Raw genomic sequence first — 9,513 nt, 5'->3', positions numbered from 1 at the left:
TCCAATAATGCTGCCCTCTTCTTATTTACAGTGTAACCTGAAAGTGAGAACAAGCATTCACATGGCACTTGTGTAGCTGGCGTTACAAGGTCTTCACATGCCAGATATGCTAAACATTCACATGCCCCCTCATGCTTCGGCCACCATTCCATAGGACATGCTTCCATGCTGATGACGCTTGTTAAAAAAATAATGCATTAATTAAATATGTGACTGAACTCCTTTGGGGAGAATTGTATGTCCCCTGCTCTGTTTTACCCACATTCTGCCATATATTTCATGTTATAGCAGTCTCAGATGATGACCCAGCACACGTTGTTCATTTTAAGAACACTTTCATTGCAGATTCACAAAACGCAAAGAAGGTACCACTGTGAGATTTTTAAAGATAGCTACAGCACTCGACCCAAGGTTTAAGAATCTGAAGTGCCTTCCAAAAACTGACTGGGACAGGGTGTGGAGCATGCTTTCAGAAGTCTTAAAAGAGCAACACTCCTATAGGGCGACTACAAAACCTGAGCCACCAAAAACAAAAATCAGCTTTCTGGTGGTGGCATCTGACTCAGGTCATTAAAATGAACATGCGACGGTCTGCATTGCTTTGGATTGTTATCAAGCAGAACCTGTCATCAGCATCGACGCATGTCCCTTGGAATGGTGACTGAAGCATGAAGGGACATATAAACCTTTAGCATATCTGGCACATAAATATTTTGCGACGCTGGATACAACAGTGCCATGAAAATGCCTGTTCTCACTTTCAGGTGATGTAAACAAGAAGCGGGCAACATTATCTCCTTCAAATGTAAACAAACTTGTTTGTCTGAATGATTGGCTGAACAAGAAGTAGGACTGAGTGGACTTGCAGGCTCTAAAATTTTACATTGTTTTGTTTTTGAGTGCAGTTATGTAACAAAAAAACCTACATTTGTAAGTTGCACTTTCACAACAAAGAGATTGCACTACAGTACTTGTATTAGGTGAATTGAAAAATACTATTTCTTTTGGTTTTTTTACAATGCAAATACTTCTAATAAAAAATAAATATGAAGTGAGCACTGTATACTTTGTATTCTGTGTTGTAATTGAAATCAATATATTGGAAAATGCAGAAAACATCCAAAATTGTTAAAATAAATGGTATTCTATTATTGTTTAACAGTGCAAATAATCATGCATTTAATCATGATAAATTTTTTAAAATTGCTTGTCAGCCCTAATTTATTTACAAAACAGTTTAGCCACTATAACTTAGAACTTCTATATTTTTCAGACTAGCAGCTGATGAATACTTTAGGGTGTGTACAGCTTTATATAGTGTGTCCCCAGTCTCCAAAGAGCTAATAGAAATTGCAGTAAAAGATGTCACCATAGATTGGAGGAAAAGGGACTCATTCTGATCAGTCTAATAGCATTGTTATATCACTGTAATTCAACCGACTTTACTCTTGCTTTATATCAGTGTAACCAAGAACAGATTCAGGCCGCAAAAGTCTATTTTACATTAGATGCTTCATTTTGAAAAAAGACCCCTTAGTAAAATTTGTTTCCAATTGCTTGTTGCTTGAAGTATGTTCCGTTCCGGCAACATCTGTTTTCTGCTTCTCATGGGCTGCATTTTAGTGTAGTGAAAAACTTCATCACAGGATGGAAAAAATAAAACCTGTCAAAATGTACACGTTTGTTTTCTGCATAGCCAGTGGAGTTCCCAGTTGTATGTCCATGCAATCTCAACAGTGGGTATTGAGAACATAGGGTACAGAAAAAGAAAATCAATAACCTATGTGAGATTTTCCATTTTATAGTCAGAACTGGTTATAGTGATTCAGCACATTGCAGAAGCCAGTCCTATGATTTACATTTACAAAAGTCCAAAGGAAATAGCTTATGTGAGGGAGGGTGAAGATGAAATTGTCTGTTTAGGGCTTACAGGTAACAGGGTTTTTGGTGAAAGTTAAACAGAGCATCGTCAGATCACTAAGCTGTGATTTCCTGCATCTTGCATCACAAACAAATGACAAAACCAAATAAAAATATGAAACCCTTTAAAAAGAACTTTGTTTCACAGCACCCAAAATGCACAGAATATCCAGATGCGAGAAGTCTGTATAGAGCTGGAAAAACTCTCTTGTTGAATCAGCTTGAAAGCCAGACCAGGTGAGTCCTATTAGCTCCGATCCAGGGTTATAAAGGATTTCAGTGTCTCTCTTGTGGAACATGGATATGGAGAAGGAAAAGAAATCTTGCCAAGGAAAACACTAGGAACACCCAAACTGATGTGAAGGTGGGATTGATGGCAGCAGAAGCTTCTTAGGTTAACGTTTATAGTCATTATTATTTAATGAGCAACAAAAGCAGACTTAGGCCAGAGGCTAAGTGTGATGCTGGCAGACCAGATGCCAGCTCAAGCCAACGTCCCTACGTCTCCGCTGATCACAGATAAATACATTGTGGGAACCAGTCTGGATCATTTGTGTGTTATTATTGTTAAAATAGGAATTAGAATTGTAAGAATGTGTTTAGACTTTATGAAATGCTTGTAAGTTGCTGCATGTGCTAATCTCACTTGCAGTATCTGTATTCCATGTTACAAGGTAATATTTAAAGTCTTGTCTACACTTAAAACGCTTCAGCAGCACAGCTGCACAACTGCAGTGCTTCAGTGTAGACACTACCTCTGCCAATCCTCCATTTCGCTTTATACTGATTGATACTTTGTTAGTGATCGTATGAGGCTGATCCTTCTCTCGGAGAATGGGAGTGTTGGTTGTTGAGGAACATAGGCCCCAGGTGTTGAGCACTGTGACAGGGTCAGGCCAGGTGGCTACAAGAGAGTGGTCGAAAGTAGATACATTAGTTCCAGGTTAAGCAGGTCCCTTTTCCCTGGGTAAGGTAACAAGGACTATTCCAGAACACTCAGGAACTTTCTGGAACTAATTAAGGCAGGCAGGCTAATTAGAACACGTAGCCAATTGGGAAGCTGCTAAAATTAATTAAAGCTAATCAGGACACCTGGTTTAAAAAGGCTGTCACTCCAGTTAGTGAGGTGTGTGGGTAAGGAGCTGGGAGTGAGAGGATGTGCTGCTGGAGGACTGAGGAGTATAAGTGTTAACAGACATCAGGAGGAAGGTCCTGTGGTGAGGACAAAGAAGGTGTTGGGAGGAGACCAAGGGGAAATAGCCCAGGGAATTATAGCTGTCGCTCAGCTGTTCCAGAAGGCACTCTAGATAGCTGCAGTCCACAGGGCCCTGGGCTGGAACTGGGGTAGAGGGTGGGCCCAGGTTCCCCCCAAACCTCCCAACTCCTGACCCAACACAGGAGCTTCCACCAGAGGGGAAGGTCTCTGAGCTGGTCCCCGACGCACGTGGTGGATCAGCAGAAACTGCGGGGATTGTTCTTACTCTTTTTTCCCCATGCTGGCTGAGTGATGAGGTTATCTGAGTGAAGGGCAGATCTGAGCCACGAAAGTGACCAAACTGAGGGCTACTGTGGATCTGTGAGGCGAGCAAAATCCACCAATAAGCGCAGGACCCACCAAGGTAGAGGAGGAACTTTGTCACAGCATACATAAACATATAAGTCTGAATGAGGAATGGGTTTTTAAAAACAGTCATTACATTCACTTTTTATTTTCAGAAGAAGCTGGTAATGTCTGAAAACAGACAGGTAAAATTAACATGTAACGTGCGCTCAGAGGCAAGCCATGATCAAAGCACTATTGATTCAAAACAAGGTACTCACAACACGTGACCTGCATGTTGTGCTTGTTTCTGTAAAATGCCATGCATCTACTCCCACTTTCTCCGCAAAACAACCCCATACTCTAAGGGTGTATCGACACTGCAGCTGGGTGGGTAGCCAGACCAGCGCAGGTAGACAGACACACACACACTAGCTCTGCTTGACCTAGCACACTACAAATTTCAGTATCACCAGGGTAACACTGATGGCAGTTTGGGCTAGCTGTCCGAGTTCAAACCTGCCTGGAATGCCAGCTGCCCATGTTATCTCGGCTACATTAGTTTTAGCACACTTGTGCATGTCTGTCTACCCCTGAGATTGTGAATTGCTTGCTCTTCTGTATTCTGTGTTCGCTATCTAGTATGTATATATTATTTGTGGTTTGTACAGGCTTCTGGGGGGATTTTTTCACCCTGTTGTGTGGAACTCAACCTTTTGACGGTCTCTGGTTAGAGAACACATTAGGGTGTACATCCTGATTCTCTTTGAGATAATATGTAAATATTTTAGCAATAAGTTATTTTATGGTGTAACTTGAAATTGACAAGGAGGAAAGTGGGTGGGGTGGAGATTTCCCTGTGGTTCCAAATTTCCCTCAGGGGGTGTGGCTAAGGGCTGTGTGGGATCTCTTCTGTACAACATGTCAGAGTTAGTCTCTGAGATCAGAAACACAATGTGTTTCTTTGGCAACTACACTCAGCAAGATTCTGTCCTACCTTTTACTATCTTGGAGTCCTGGAGGTGAACCTAGAGGAAGTGGCGTTGGGTACAGTATCCTACTGTCTGTGAGCTGATTTTTAATGAAAGCTAACCTTGGTTAGAAGGGAGATAAATTGAACTTCAGCCTTTACTACTAAAACACCAAAAATGTATTAATTTAGTAAAATGTCCATAGGCCACAGAAACAATACTTATTTAAAATAACTATATTATGCAATTTCAGCAAAGGGGAATGAAGATTTCTCAGCTACTGTACTTCAAACCAGGTAGGACCTTAATTAAATATGCTATATTGCTTACCATATACAATATAACTGTATAACTGATGTGCCTATTGGTTTCTGGGTTGATTTTAAGGCATTGGCTTGACTTATGAAGCTTTAAATGGCCTAACCTATCTATCCAAGACCCTGATGCAACAAACTTATTCACATGGGGAGACTCCTACTGATTTCAGTGGGGCTCAATATGAATGCAGGGGTCTAGCCACAGGAGTGCAACTGCAGGATCAGAGTCTGACCACCACAGCTAGTGATATATGGGGATGCATGAGCTGGAGCCCCATTGCTAGAAAGCTGAAAAAGCCTCACAGGGAGTTCTTCATTAAGGACCCCATCTTTAAAACACAATTCCTCTTCAGAGTATAATAGAAAGAGATTGTTAACAGGGGAGGGTTGGAGTGAGGGAGGGATTCTGTTGTGGGGGGGTTACATTAATTTTTTTTGTTGTTGCTAGGTTATTGTTATCTAGGGTCACTGATGGATTGGTGGAAGTGGTTTATTTTAAGATTGTGTTTTGAAGAGCTGCAGGATGCCCAGAACCTGCAATGGTTGTCTTATTGTTGAATAGTACAAATTTAAATAAATGAGAGGAGGAGCTGAAGAAATCCAGTAGAACATTGACTTTATGCAATAGCCTTTTTTTCCTCTGGAAACTTGGGCTGAAAATCTGCTTTCGTCCCAAATGAATCGAGTTTGGTGGTCTAGTCAACACTGAACATTTGCCAACATCTCAGAGAATGACATTCAACCTGGTTTGCAGGTTCCATTTCACTTCTGATATAAGACCAGGCCTGCAAGGGTGAAAGGATAAGATTGAAAGGTTGCAGAAAGTGGCTATTTTTAAAGAACATTTTACATAGAATAATTCAGGCTTCATTATACATAAAAAGGTTACTATAGGAACCTGGCAGCTATGCTATAATTAAAGATGAGTTCTTATTCATTCCTATTATAAATTCCAGTTTTCAGCATTTTATCATCTCGGCTATTTTGATTCCCAAGGTTCTATTATACTTGTTATATTTGGCCCAAATTCTTTATTTTTAAAATGGCATTAAAGCAATGTTGACTTTTGGAGTGCTAATAAATATAATTTGGACTTAGTTTATGGTGTTCTCCCCTCTAAGCTTCCCCAAACCCTACACTTATCAAATTCAATATATTTGCTGCTGGACTGTCTTGTTCACAGTGCAGGCTCCCTTCACTGGAAAACAGGCTGCCTTAAATGTGATTATCCCTCTTGTTTCAAATGAGTACTTTGTATTTAATGAAGTTGGCTCTATTGTTTCCTCCTCATTTGTTTCATCTCTTGTCTTTTATGATCTAATCTATAACTCTTTGATCCACTGTTTCTGCCATCAAACTATAATTGACAAGTTGACTTTTATTTTTTGAGTTTTCTTTAGCAATGGTATATCTTAACGATGGAAAAGAACAATCCCTGCCAACTATTCTTGAGTGGTTTTGAGCAATCTTATTTTTGAGTGCTTCAGATTACTGTATCCTTCCCTACCCCACCCCTTCTCTTCGGGACAGCCTAAAAGATCTCACAAGTAACGACTTGTCTAGGGGGTAGTTTAAAATGGATTCATTAGACATGCATTATTTAACTTGCAGTATGTAAGCCGCACTTTCAGTCTGCGTTATTGTGTACACATAGAGGGCAGCTTGCTGAGTACTAAGCATACGACATTCTCTAGAGCATCCCATGGCTATTTTTTTTGCTGCTCAGCTGTGTGCATTTTGGGATTTTTCTTGCTCTGCATTGTGGGATGCATAGCAGAAGCCAGGCAGGTTTCCACGGGCTTCACCCCATGCTTCCTTTCTGATTGAGCTAGCTCTGTTTTTGAATTGCTGTCAGCCAGCATGGACCCAACAATGCTCAGCAATACTACACTGGCAACTCAGAATAGGTAGAGGCTGCTTGGGCTGTATTTCAGCACTCAAAGCTGGATGAATTCAGAGATTTGAGCTGGCAAATGGTGTCTGGGTGCAAGGGGGTTCACCAGGCAGGACAGACGTGGGAAGAGGAAAGGAAAATAGGTGGGTGGGCACGGTGTCCTCCATGGCATGGGCCTAGATTTCTGGCCAGGAATTGGGCTCTGTTGCTCGCATCAAGATCCTCTGTCCCAAAGAGATCCTGGTTTTCTGGCGACAGCTCTTCACTGACCTCCTCATGCTCATCATCCAATGAATCTTACTGATCATCCTTTGGGTGGTGCGGGAGGTTAGCAGAGCGGGCAGCAGCATCCACAACCTTCCTGGGTTGGGCAGTAGGGTAATTGATCAAAATCTTGTCCAGCTCCTGAAAAAAGTGCACAGGTCACATTTCCCCTGCCAAATTTTTTCCTGGCATCCCCAGTTTGAATGTAAATCCTCCTGAGCAGCTTGCTCTTTACCCTGCACTAGTCAGCATCCCAGTTGTGGCCCCTTGCAGTCATGTCCATAGAAAGATCCTTATTCCGGTGGCTGGCCATAAGAGCTTCCCACCCCGACACCCCTCCCCACCTGGGTATAACTAACAGCTGACTTTGAGTCTCGGTATCTCTTACAATCCAGTGTATCGCCAATAAGCACCACAAGAGAGTCACTGGTACTCACCTGATGTTAGTGTAGTAGGTAGTGGATTGAATGGGCAGTTTGGAGAGCTTCAGCTAGAAGTGGACTGAAGCCCATGCATACGCCCATAGTAACGATTATGCTTCTTTTTAAAGGAGAAGATGAAGCGCTTCTTATTGCTTGTGTCTATGGCCTTGCTCACAACAGGTGAGTTTTCATTCACTGCATAACTCATCCATTTACAAACAGTAAAAAATGGTAATAAATTATTTAAGTATGATCATCCCATGCCCAAAGAACTGTCTGTATTAACTCATGGCAGGAGAGACTATGCAAAAACTTTAAAAAGAGAGAGCTTCAACACATTTATTCTTTCCATATTTGTTTTACATTCTTGCTGTTAATTTTATCCTATGTTATCTTCCAGATTCTTCTGATTGCTTGGAATCTGATCTTCCATTTTGCAAGCAAGTTCCAGGTAAATAACTCTCTTTAGGCAGTAGCCGGTTAAGGATGGGCCCCACTTGTGAAGGAAATGCCACAGTTGAAGTGATTGGATAATCAATTTGGGTTTGAAATATTCATTAGAGTAAAGTTTTTTGGCTGCAATCCAATCTCCAGTGGATAGGGATTTCTGAAAGTAGCACCAGCAGTTTCTTCAGAGCATGAACCTTTACTCATTGGTGTCCCACTGCAATCAATGAATGAATTCAAGGGTACGGAGCAGAGGGCTTTACTTGGAAAGATTAACTTTTTATGTTTGCAGAGACATTCATGCCATTGCAAAGCAGAGACATTCATGCCATTGAAATGGATGATGTATAACAACCGAGCATTGCTATTGTATGGATACAACCAATCCATGCAAACATGCAGCTACTCCAGGCAATGGAGTCTATAGCAAAGGGGCCAGCTAGCATGACAATGTTAAAAGCTGAAGATTTTAGAATATTTGATAGAGAAAGACAGTGCTTCTGCATCTACTGACAAGTGATTGATATCTCATATCACAGCAATCAAAACAGTCTAATTTAGAGAGAGACTATTTTCACCACAATTGTTGGAACAACTGACATGCTGCTGTTATTAATGTTACTGTCACATCTCTAAGCCTTCATCGTGGACCAGGAGCCTATTGTGCTAGACATTGCAAAAACAGAACAAAAACATGGTCCCTTCCCCAAAATGCTTATACTGTAGCTAGAAGATGAGACAACAGATGGGGAGTGCAAGGAATCAGCATGAAAGGCAGTTGTCTCAGCACCCCAGCTTAACCATTGTCCATTTTTTTTGGTAGGCATCGTGGCAAAGGAGAATTTTGAGGAGGATAATGTGGTAGCTGTAGTGATGTTTACAGGGAGCTCCACCCAGCTGCAAGAAGCAGTGCGGGAGAAAGCACAAAAGTGCTTGTTTGAAAATAAGTGGCCAATGGAGACTGGCATCAAGGGTCAATCTGAGGCAGGAGTCAACAGCTTGATAGTGAATGACACACAATAGGTAGGGTGGGCACTGGCTGTGAAGGGACTTGAAAATGAAGACTATTAGCTTATTTTGGTTCCCCCTTCTCTCTTACCTCAATGGAGAGATGTGACATGGTCAAGACGCCGAGCTAGGAAAATGATCTTTGCAGCAGAATTCTGAATGGGTGTGAATGGGGGTAAAATTACATTTGTCAGGGCCAGAGAGAAGGATGTTGCAGTAACTGAGGTGCAATATGATGATATAATAGGGAAGGGGCAGCCAGTGTATGAGAGTTTTAGCTGTGTGGATAGATAGGAAAGGCTGTATCATAGAGATGTTATGCAAGATTTTGATGTGGCCTGGATGCAAGGCCCTAGAGAGGTCCAAGTTGAAGAGGACACTCAGGTTACAGGCCTGAGTGACCACCACAGGATTGTAGAGTTGTCCACAGTGATTGAGAAAGGAAGTAGCAGAGAGGATTTGGGGGGAGGATTAAGAGCTCTGCTGAAGCCATGTTTATCTTGAACTGACTGCTAGAGAGCCATAAGGAGTTGTCTGAGACACAGGCCAAGATTTTTGTTTGGACAGAAGGAGACAGAACTGGAGTAGAGAAGTAGTTTAGTGAGTTGTCTGCATAGCATTGGCAGTTGAATTTGGATCTGTGGATGAGATTACCCAGAGATAAGATGTAGAGTGAAAGGAGAAGGGGGATGAGGGACCAAGCAAGCCCTGTTGAACCCCCACAGACTGG

Source organism: Chelonia mydas, chromosome 5 (genome assembly GCF_015237465.2).
Source record: "Chelonia mydas isolate rCheMyd1 chromosome 5, rCheMyd1.pri.v2, whole genome shotgun sequence".
In the NCBI taxonomy this organism is placed as follows: Eukaryota; Metazoa; Chordata; order Testudines; family Cheloniidae; genus Chelonia; species Chelonia mydas.
The sequence above is the reverse complement of the archived record's forward strand: the minus strand, read 5'-3'. Positions refer to the sequence as shown.